Here is a 12,034-nt window from a genome sequence, read left to right as displayed (position 1 = left end):
AGGCTAATTTCTGGACTCTCTATTCTATTCCACTGATCTATATGTCTGTTCTTGTGCCAGTACCAGGCAGTTTTGAGAACACTGGCTTCGTAATACAGCTTGATATCTGGCATTGAGATCCCACCTACTTTGTTCTTTCTCAGGATCGCTGCAGCTATTCGGGGTCTTTTTTTATTCCAGATGAATTTTTGGAGAGTTCGTTCTAGATCTTTGAAGAAGGCCATTGGTATTTTAATGGGAAGTGCGTTGAATGTATAGATTGCTTTGGGTAGTATGGACATTTTAATGATGTTGATTCTACCAATCCAAGAACATGGTATGTTCTTCCATCTCTTTATGTCTTCCTCTATCTCTTTCTTCAACGTCCTGTAGTTTTCTGAGTAGAGGTCTTTAACCTCTTTAGTTAAGTTTATTCCTAGGTATCTTAATTTTTTTGGTGCGATGGTAAATGGGATTGTTTTTATAATCTCTCTTTCTGAAAGTTCACTATTGGTGTAAAGAAATGCCTCAGATTTCTTGGCATTAATTTTGTATCCTGCTACATTGCCAAATTCATGTATTAAGTCTAGTAGCTTTTTGATGGAGTCTCTAGGGTTTTGTATGTATAATATCATGTCATCTGCAAATAAGGACAGTTTTACTTCCTCTTTTCCAATTTGGATGCCTTTTATTTCTTCTTCTTGCCTAATTGCAATGGCTAATACTTCCAGGACTATGTTGAACAGGAGTGGTGAGAGTGGGCATCCCTGTCTTGTTCCTGTTCTTAGGGGAAATGGTGTTAGTTTTTGTCCATTGAGTATGATGTTGGCTGTGGGCCTGTCATATATGGCTTTTATTATGTTGAGGTATGATCCTTCTATTCCCACCTTGCTGAGAGTTTTTATCAAAAATGGGTGTTGGATTTTGTCGAATGCTTTTTCTGCATCAATTGATATGACCATGTGGTTTTTTTCTTTCAATTTGTTTATGTGATGTATCACGTTTATTGATTTACGGATGTTGTACCATCCTTGCATCTCTGGTATAAATCCTACTTGGTCATGGTGTATGATCCTTCTGATGTACTGCTGGATCCGATTTGCTAAGATTTTGTTGAGGATTTTGGCATCTATGTTCATGAGGGATATTGGCCTGTAATTCTCTTTCATTGTGTTGTCTTTACCTGGTTTTGGTATTAGGGTGATGCTAGCTTCATAGAATGTGTTTGGAAGTGTTCCTTCCTCTTGAACTTTTTGTAGTAATCTGAGGAGGATAGGTTTTAGTTCTTCCTTGAAAGTTTGGTAAAACTCCCCTGAGAAGCCGTCTGGTCCTGGGCTTTTGTTTGCTGGAAGCTTTTTGATGATGGCTTCAATTTCTTCCATAGTTATTGGCCTATTGAGATTTTTAGATTCTTCCTCATTGAGTTTTGGAATGTTGTATTTTTCTAGGAATTTGTCCATTTCCTCCAGGTTGTCTAGTTTGTTGGAGTAGAGTTGCCCGTAGTATTGTTTAACAATCGTTTGTATTTCTGTGGGGTCTGTTGTTATTTCGCCTCTATCATTTCTGATTTGGTTTATTTGGGACCTCTCTCTTTGCTTCTTGGTCAGCCTGGCTAGGGGGTTGTCAATCTTGTTTATCCTTTCAAAGAACCAGCTCTTGGTTTCATTGATTTTCTGTATTGTTTTCTTGGTCTCTATTTCATTGATTTCTGCTCTAATCTTTATTATCTCCTCCCTTCTGCTCACTCTGGGGTTTTCTTGTTGCTCTCTTTCTAATTCTTTGAGTTGTAGAGTTAGATGATTAACTACCATTTTTTCTTGTTTTTTGAGATAGGCCTGTAGAGCTATAAACTTACCTCTCAGGACTGCTTTCGTTGTGTCCCAGAGGTTTTGGATTGTTGTGTTTTCATTGTCATTAGTGTCCAGGATGTTTTTAATTTCTTCTTTGATGTCATTGGTAACCCAATCAATATTTAATAACATGCTATTCAGCTTCCAAGTGTTTGAGTATTTTGGGTTGTTTTTATTGTAGTTTATTTCTAACATTATGCCATCGTGGTCTGAGAAGATGCTTTTTATGATTTCAATCTTCTTGAATTTGTGGAGACTTTGCTTGTGACCCAATATGTGGTCTATTTTTGAATATGTCCCATGAGCACCTGAGAGGAATGTATATTCCGCAGCTTTGGGGTGAAGTGTTCTGAAGATGTCAATTAAGTCCATCTGATCTAGTGAGTCATTTAGGATTGCTGTTTCTTTGCTGAGTTTTTGTCTAGAGGATTTATCCAGTGATGTCAGTGGTGTATTAAAGTCCCCTACTATGATTGTATTGTTGTCGATCTCTCCCCTGATATCTTCCAGAAGTTTTCTTATGTATGTGGGTGCTCCTGCATTGGGTGCATATATGTTTACCAGGGTTATATCTTCTTGTTGTATTGATCCCTTTAGTATTATGAAGTGGCCTTCCTTATCTCTGGTTATGGCCTTCACTTTGAGATGTATTTTGTCAGATATAAGTATTGCTACCCCAGCTTTCTTTTCCTTTCCATTTGCGTGAAAGATATTTTTCCATCCCTTCACTTTCAGTCTGTGTGAGTCCCTTCTAATGAGGTGGGTCTCTTGTAGACAGCAGATATATGGGTCATGTTTTTTTATCCATTCAGCCACTCGATGTCTTTTGGTTGGAGCATTTAGTTCATTTACATTTAAAGTTATTATTGAAAGGTACTTGTTTGTAGCCATTTCTTTTTTTTGTGTGTGTGGCTGTTTTCTTTCTGAGCTTGATATTTCTTCTTTTTACACCAGTCCCTTTAGCATTTCTTGCATGGCTGGCTTGGTGGTGATAAACTCCCTTAGCCCTTTTTTGTCTGTGAAGCTTCTTATTTCCCCTTCAATTTTGAATGATAGCCTTGCTGGATAGAGTATTCTTGGATTCAGTCCTTTGCTTTGCATCACTTTGTAGATTTCCGTCCATTCTTTTCTGGCCTGATGTGTTTCTGTTGAGAAATCATTTGATAATCTAATGGGAGATCCCTTGTATGTTACTTTCCGTCTCTCTCTTGCAGCCTGTAAGATTCTCTCTTTATCCTGAACATTTGCCATGGTAATTATGATGTGTCTTGGTGTGGGTCTTTTCGGGTTCACCTTGTTTGGGACTCTCTGTGCTTGTGTGACTTTTTTCTTCCCCACCTCAGGGAAGTTTTCTGATATTATTTCTTCGAATAGGTTTTCTAATCCATGTTCATCTTTCTGTTGTTCTGGCACCCCTATTATTCGTATGTTGTTTCGTTTCATGTTGTCCCATAGCTCCCTTAGGCTCTCCTCCTGTCTTTTAATTTTTTTCTCCATTTGCAGTACAGTTTGAGTGTTTTTTGCTTCCTTGTCTTCTAACTCACTAATTCGATCCTCCGCTTCTCCCAGTCTACTGTTGATACTTTCAATGGTGTTTTTTATTGCAGCTATGTCACTCTTCATTTCTTCTTGGGACTTACTTAAGTTGTTGATTTTTTCATCTGTTTCTTCTAGCTTCTTGCATAAGTAGTTGATTTTTTCATCTGTTTCTTCTTGCTTCTTGAACATCCGGTGCATGTACTCTAGGAACCTTATTCTGAATTCTTTTTCCGTCATGTTGCATATCTCTGTCTCACTTAGCTGCTTTTCCGGCGAGTCCTCCTTTTCTTTCCTTTGGGGGTTTCTTTGTCTACCATGTTTGATCTCACTGACATGACTAGTTGTTGAGTCGTTCAGTGGCTGGACCCTGGGTGGCAGTGGCTCCTCAGGCTGTGGTTGCTCCTTGGGCGGTTGTGGTAGCAGCGGCTCCTCTGTTGATAGCAGAGCCTCTGGTGGGTGCTGTTCACAGCTGTGGTGGCTCTTCTGGCTGGTGGAGGGAGGCTTCACACACAGCAACTGTTCCCCAGGCAGAGCGTGTGGTGATCAGGAGGCCGCTGTTGCTTGAATCTTTCCGTGGAGGGATGCACGTCTCCTCTGGGCTCTTGCAGTCACGCTGCTTTAGAGTCGTTGCCTCCAGGTTAGTAGCCGATCTCTGGATGCGGATAACAGCTACACAAGATCTACCCACAACTTTTTAATCTTATCTTTTCTCAGGGAGGTAAATGTTCTGGGAACTCAAGATTGTGTGCAATCTTGACCCAGCATGACTTGCTTGCAAGTCACACGGTTGTTCCTGATAGACATTCACCTCTTCTTGGCAGGACTTCAGATCCTTGTTTACAAATGTCCAGCTACACTACTCCCATTCCAGAGAGGCCATAAACTATGCCCCAGACAGAGTTGTCAGTGCTGGCACCAGACCAGACCTTGAGATATGGTCTCATGGCTGCTTCCCAGCACACAGGCCTTTCTCAGAAGTCTCATTCCAAATTTGGGAGACAAAGGACTGGAAAAAGTATAAATAGAGAAAGTTTCCTCCATGTTGGGGGGCTCCGAATTTGAAAGACACATTTTTCTCTGGGCCTGCGCATAATTATAATAAAATGTGACTCCCCTTTCTCTAAGCATTGCTTGGTTTTTCTCCGGTCTTCTGTAACATAACCACATGCACAAAGCCAGAGGTTGTTCTAAAATGTTGCTAGTTTAAATGGATCTATTTTGTATGTTTAAAGCTCTTACAAGAAAATCTACAACCTTTTTGATAACCTATTCCAGCATTCAATAATAGCCTTTAATTACAATGTTCCCTTTATTCACTATGTTAATGCCTCTCTCTATATAAATTTCACATAGACTATTTTATAACTTCCAATTTAATTTCCCCAAATCCATATTAACATTTTCTGTGTGGGAAAATTAAAGGGGAAAGATATTTGCTTAAATCCCAATACAGATAACTTTAACTCAGTCTGATATAAAGAATACCAATTTAAAAAAAAACAAAGAATACCAATTTAGTCTCAGTACTGGAATTCTGTTTTTGTTGGCTTCCTTGGTCTTCTATACAACTGTAGAGAACATTAGAGCTTTGGTAACAAGGCTTATCCTAAAATCCAGGTTCTTAAAATACTACCCAATTCAAACATAAACATACTAGAGTGTTTATCCATCAATCATTTCAAGTATCCCTCACAGGCTATATTACTTCCCACTTTAATTTACCCTTCATAGTCCCTACTCTTAAACATACTCAAAAACTCTATTAAATAATAGCAAAGATTGTATCGCTGGTATATGCAGTATCTGTCTTGCCATTTTCAGAATACAAATCTGTACAAATTCCTTTAAATTTTCAGATAATCTTATTGCCTAAAAGCCAATTTCCCCCAATCTTCTCTTTAATAGACATAGTGCATTTTTTTAATGCATGACCTATGAATCCCCAATTTTCTTAGGGCACTCACATTCTTGATCTTCAAATGCTCATAGACAAAACATTCCCATACTTTCCCAAGCAAATGTCATCTTCTTTGTTCACATTACTATATAAACAAATCCATTCTACCAAATATAGAACTATATCATAGTAAATTCTTCAAGACAGAAGCCACACTTCTCATTCTTGTGTCAACAATAAAGTTCCTGGTACATAATACTGCTCTAAAATCCAGGTTCTTAAAATATTCCCTGATCCAAATAATAAACACACTAGATGATTTATCTATCAATCATTCCAAGTATCCCTCTTGGGGGTGCTCTCTGAAAGTATTATAGAAATAAAATTAATGGACAAATATTGTGATATGTAATACTATTTTAAACTAATGATACAAATATTAGAATTAAAAACTGAATCTGGTCAAGATGGTACAGTAGGTGGACACTATGATGCCACCTCCCATGACCACTTCAAAATTATAAGTAAATTAAAGAACAAGCAGCTTGAAGAACCACCTGAATATTAGATAAACAAGAGTCCAATAACTAACAGTGTAAAACATCAGCACCTGCACAGCAGCTCAAATGCTGTGCCTGAAGGTTTACCAAATACATGAATGAACCAATAGCAATCAAGGCTCAACTACAACAGGAGGGCGAAAAGAACCCACACAGAGACAATCCTGGAGGATCCAATACATGTGATCAAGGAGATAGTGCCAAGGTGTCCCACAGGAAACCTACTCCATAAGGCCACCCTACCAAGACTGGGAGTCATAGCTGATCTACTTAACACATAGAAACAAAAATAGCCTTAACCAGTTTGGCTCAGTAGATAGAGCGTCAGCCTGCAGACTGAAGGGTCCCAGGTTCGATTCCGGTCAAGGGCATGTACCTTGGTTGTGGGCACATCCCCAGTAGAGAATGTGCAGGAGGCAGCTGATTGATGTTTCTCTTTCATCGATGTTTCTAACTCTCTATCCCTCTCCCTTCCTTTCTGTAAAAAAACAATAAAATATATATGTTTTTTTTAAAAAAGCAGGTATCCAAATGGAGAGAAGAAGAAACATGCCCCAAAGGAAAGAACAAGAAAAATCTTTAGAAAAAGAGCTAAATGAAATAGAGGAAAGAAATTAACAGATATAGAGTTCAAAATAATAGTTATAAGAATTTTCAAGAAACTTAGAGAAGAATGGATGAAACTTAACCAAGAAATGAGTAAACATAAAAAGACATAAAAACTATAAAAAAAGAACCAAAAAGAAATAAAGGATGCAATATATAAAATGAAGAATCACTAAAAGGAATAAAAAGTAGGTTGAACAAAGCAGATGATCAAATCAGTGATTTGGAAGACAAACTAGAAGAAAACACTGAATAAGAGCAGAATAAAGAATTTGAAAAATATGAGGACAGTTTAAAAGACTTTTGGGATAACATGAAGAATAATAACTTCTTCATCATAAGGGTACCAGAAGATGAAGAAAGAAAACAAGGGATAGAGAATCTATTAAAAAAATAATAACTGAATGAATTACAAATGGCAGTGGAGTAAGTGGATGTTGCATGGACACATTCCCAAGACCAAACTATAATTACAACTAAAATACAGAAAAACTTCCTGAATAATCAATGGAACACTCACTGGAGAGAACCCTAATATCCAAGGATGGAAAATGGAGATCGCATAAAGACTAGTAAGGGGGCAGAGGTGAGAAAGGGATGGCCGGGCTCCCACAGACAGCAACTGAAGTAAAGGAGAGATATCTCAACTGTGGGGGTTGCCACTGAGAATTCTGGGGTCTAATCCCCAAGCCATGCCCCCCACCAGAGAGCACCAGAGCTGAAAAGAGTACCCATACAACATGACTGTGAAAAGCAGCAGGGTTGCTGTCTGCCAGGGAGAGATGGCTGGAAATTCAGGCACCCACTAAGAGGGCCAATGCACAAAATTTTCTATGGAGCCACTCACCTTGTGCTCTGGCAAAGGGAGGGCAGAGTGGACTGGAGCTGTGTGAGCAGAAGCAAGGATTGGGGGCTCTGGGGTTAGAGCTTAAAAGGCAGACACCAGGGTTTCCTGTGCTGAGTCATTCCCTCACACCACAGAGGTCATCTTTCTCATGAAGACATTTGCTATACAGGCAGCTTTTCATGGGGGGAAGATAGTTGACCCTTCCTATTGGAAAATACCTTGCCCCAAGGTGAGGAGTTTCTGAGGCCCAATAAGAGACTGAGAATAACAATCAGCCTCGAGGCAGAAGCAATTGCCCGAACCTGTTGAAAAAAAACTCTCGCCACACCTGTGAACAATTGCCTGAGGGCAATTCAAGACAGAATCCTATCAGTCTGTAGGCAGAGAAGTCTTTGGAGGCTTTGAGTCTTTGCCTGATCTAATTAGACAGAAGCTGTATTTGATACTGTCCTGCGCTAGAGATTGAGAAATGCAGCAGATCTACCTAATACATAGTCGCAAACCCAAACAGCCAAAATGAGGAGACAAAGAAACAGCCCCCAAATAAAAGAACAAGAGAATTCTCCAGAAGAAGAGATAAATGAAATGGAGATAAGAAATTTACCTGATATAGAGTTCAGAATAATGATGGTAAAGATGCAACAGCATGAGAAAAGATGTACTGTGAAAACATAAATAGAGAATGACAAAGCACAAATAAAGAACACATTGGAAGGAATACACAGCAGATTAGGGGAAGCTGTGGATCAAATCAATGAATTAGAAGACAGGGTTAAAAAAATCACTCAATCAGAGAACCAAAAAAAAAAAAAACCAACAATTTAAAATAAGACAGCTTAAGGGAGCTGTGGGACAATATGAAACATAACAATATTTGAATAACAGGTGTTCCAGAAGAGGCAGAAAGAGAGAAAGAATAGATATCATGATTGAAGCAATAATGGCAGAAAACTTCCATAACTTTGTAAGAAAAAAGGTCACACAAGTACAGAAGGCACAGACAGTCCCATGCTTGAAGAACACAAACAGGCTCACACCCAGACACATCATAATTAAAATGTCAAAAATTAAAGACAAAGAGAGAATCTTAAAGGCAGCGAGAGAAAAGCAAACTGTTACCTACAAAGGAGCTCCCATAAGGCTGATACCTGTTTCTCACCAGAAACTCTAAAGACCAAAAGGGAATGGCATGAAGTACTCAAGAGAAAGAAAAGCAAGGAGCTGAAACCAAGATTACCATATCCAGGAGGCAATCATTCAAAATAGACAGACAAATAAAGAGCTTCCTGAAAGAAAGAAAGAAAAAAAAAGGCTAAAGAAGTACATCACCACCAAACCAGCATTACAAGAAATGCTAAAAGGACTGCTGTAATGTGAAGAAGAAATAGAGAGAGAAACCTAAACATAATTAAAATGGCAATAAGTAAGTACCTAGCAATACAAAGCTTAAATGTAAGTGGATTCCATGCTCCAATCAAAAGACACAGGGTAGCTGAATGAATTCAAAAACATGACCCAACTATATGATGGCTACAAAGACCCTCCTCAGAACAAGACACACAGGATTAGAGTGAATGGATGGAAAACATTTTTGCATGCAAATGGTAAAGAAAAAAATAGCTGGAGTAACAATACTCATATTTGACAAAATAGACTTCAAAATGGAGGCCAGCACAAGCAACAACAAAGGTCACTATGAAATACTAATGGGATAAATCCAACAAGAGGATATAACCCTGGTAAACATATATGCACCCAATTTAGGAGCACCTAAATATATTTTTAAGAAAACTTCTAGAGGACTTTAAGGCAGAGATCGACAACAATACAGTCATAGTAGGGGACTTTAACACCCTGCTGACTTCACTGGATAGTTCTTCCAGACAAAAAATTAACAAGGAAACAGTGACTCTACAGGACACAATGAATCAGATGGACCTAATTGACATTTATAGAACATTTCACTCCAAAGCTTCAGAATTTACATTCTTCTTAAGTGCACATGTATCTTTCACAAAGATAGACCACATGTTAGGACACAAAAAAAGTCTCTACAAGTTCAAGAAGATTGAAATCATATCAAGCATCTTCTCAGATCACAGTGGAATGAAATTAGAAATCAACTACAGTAAAAACACCCAAAAACTTTCAAACACATGGAGGCTAAATAGCATTTTATTAAACAATAAATGGGTTACCAACGAGATCAAGAAAGAAATGAAAAACTTTCTGAAAACAAATGAAAATGAACACACAACAACCCCAAATCTCTGGGACACAGCAAAAACAGTCCTAAGAGGGAAGTTCATAACACTACAGGCTTACCTCAAAAAAACAAGAAAAATTAACAATGGCATTGGGAAAATTGGACAGATACATGGAAAAAAATGAAACTAGACCACCTTCTGACACCACACACAAGAATAAACTCAAAAAGGATAAAAGACTTAAAGGCTAGACTCAAATCCATAAAAAATCTTACAAGAAAATATAGGCAGTAAAATCTCTGACATTTGGGAGACAAAATGGTGGCCAGATAGGTGGACATGTCCTGTGACTTCTCATGGAGCAAATAGAAGAAACAGCTGAATCAAATAACATCCACCTGGAATTGGTGAATTAAACACAGCTGGTGAGACAATCCACAGCTGGAAAGGAAAGGGGACACCCAGAGAATGGTAGGATCAGGGTTCTAGCCTAGAGAGAGAGAGACATGCACAAGCAGGACTAGAGTGTCAGAAGGAAACTGCACTGCATCAAGTCCACGACCCTTGGGGACACGTGTAATACTCAACTGTCTCAGGGCTGCTGGAAACCAGGGACTCTAGAAGCCACAGGCTGTGCCCAGAAAGGCAGCCTGAAGTTCTGCACCAGCTGTGCAGTGCAGGGGAGTGGGGGGAGGAAGGGAAAGACTTGCAGCATCATGGTTGCTCTATCTTTATATTTTCCTTGCTTTGACTCAGTAAACCCAGTACAGAACCCAGGATCTTTCCATTACAAACACTCATCAAGGCTGCAATGCAGGGGAAGGTGGTTTAGTGGAAGCTGGGGAACAAAATAAAGAAAGGCAACCAGGAAGCCAGCTCTGGGACAGTCCGGTCTCTCCAACATTGAACGACCATTTTTCTCCTGAAGATCAGGCTCCTCCTAGCAGCACAGCTGCACCCAGCCTTGAGCTTGGGAGGGAAACAAGGATTCTGACTACCCCCAGGGAGCACTCAGGGAATGGGTTGAGGAGCCATTTGGTCCTGGAAACTAATACAGCAACACTGCCACCTAGAGCCCGTGTCAGAAATAGATGCTTGTGTAAATATGACTGAAAGCAGAAGGAAAAACAAAGCAGGCAGATTAATCCCAACTGCTTAAAACCAAGGCTGTGGAGTCTGACACAGAGCAGTGGATCGCTGGGAACTTCAACATGGTGCCTGACAACCTAACAGGAAACTGAGACATGGCAGACAGAACAGTAGAGAGAGGTCTTAAACCAGCCTCCATGAGACATTAAAACTCAACTGATGCGAACGACACTTCACTACTTCACTTCTTTATTTTTTACTAAAGAAATTAAATTTTATCTATTTTTTGTTTTTCTTTATTTTATTTTTTATTATTTTTATTTATTATTATTATTAATATTGTTATTTTAATCTTTTATTTTTTGGGATTAGTGTTCTACATTATATATTTTTTATCATTATTTTACTTTATCTCATATTTCCTTTTTGCCAACCATTTCTTTTACACTTCTCCCTTTTTCATCCTGCTTCTCTTCTCATGTTCCTGCTTTAGTTTTTCTCTCTCCTTTCTTTTTACTCTTTGTTAAAACTTTCTTTATTGGCTTTATAGTAGTCTCTGTTGGCTTACTCATATATCTAATTTCCTCTTCCCTGCTCCAAGTTCATGCACTCTTCTTTTTTCTTTGCTAGCCAATTTTTTCTTGTTGTTATTGTTTGTTTGATTGCTAATTTGCTTGTTTGTTTTTGTTTTTCTTTCAAGTTTTTATTTTTCCTCTCTTCGCTTGCTCTCTTATTCTACTAATAGCTTAATAAGTTTCACTCACCAAACTCAGGCCTATCTGCTCTCTACTCTATTCTCCTTTTCCAAATATAGATGAATATCTAGATAGATAGATTAAATAAAGGGGAAACATTTATATATTTTTAATATTTTTTAATTTAATTATTTTTTAATTAATTTTCTATTTATGTTTTTTTTTACTTTTTTATTTTATTGAGTCTTTTGTTTTTTACTTTTCTTATTTTACACTCATTCTCTTTCTATCTTCTCTATACTGAATCATGGCCATTCCCCCATTCATTAAATTCCTGTACTTTACCTTCTGGAAATAAGCTCTGGTTCTTCAATCCCACCCCCCTCCCCACCCCCACTTTTTTACTAGGTGTTTGTTGTTTGCATTTTTTGGTTTATTTGTTTGTTTTTTAGAGTTTTCTCCACATATACATATATTTTCTCTTCTTTTTTCTTCTTTTTCTTTTCTCTTTTACCTATTTTTCTTTTCTCAATATCATTTTTTTAGTCTTTTCTCTCTCCTAATTCTCTTTTCTCTGGTGGTCTTTATTTTGGGTTATCAGTGTTGTGAATACATTCGTGTTTTGTTCCCTCTGTGTCATGTCTTGTCAAGTTCTATTTTGTACCTTTTGATCAACATGTTCGAGAATGAGTCACATAAACAGACATCCTAAGAGGAGCAAAAGTGGGGAGACAAAGACACAGCTCACATTCAAAAGAAGGAAGA

The sequence above is a fragment of the Myotis yumanensis genome, unplaced genomic scaffold (assembly GCF_028538775.1).
Source record: "Myotis yumanensis isolate MYYU_CA2020_CCGP unplaced genomic scaffold, mMyoYum1.0.hap1 SCAF_3, whole genome shotgun sequence".
Lineage (NCBI taxonomy): Eukaryota > Metazoa > Chordata > Mammalia > Chiroptera > Vespertilionidae > Myotis > Myotis yumanensis.
Note: the sequence above shows the minus strand (reverse complement) of the source record.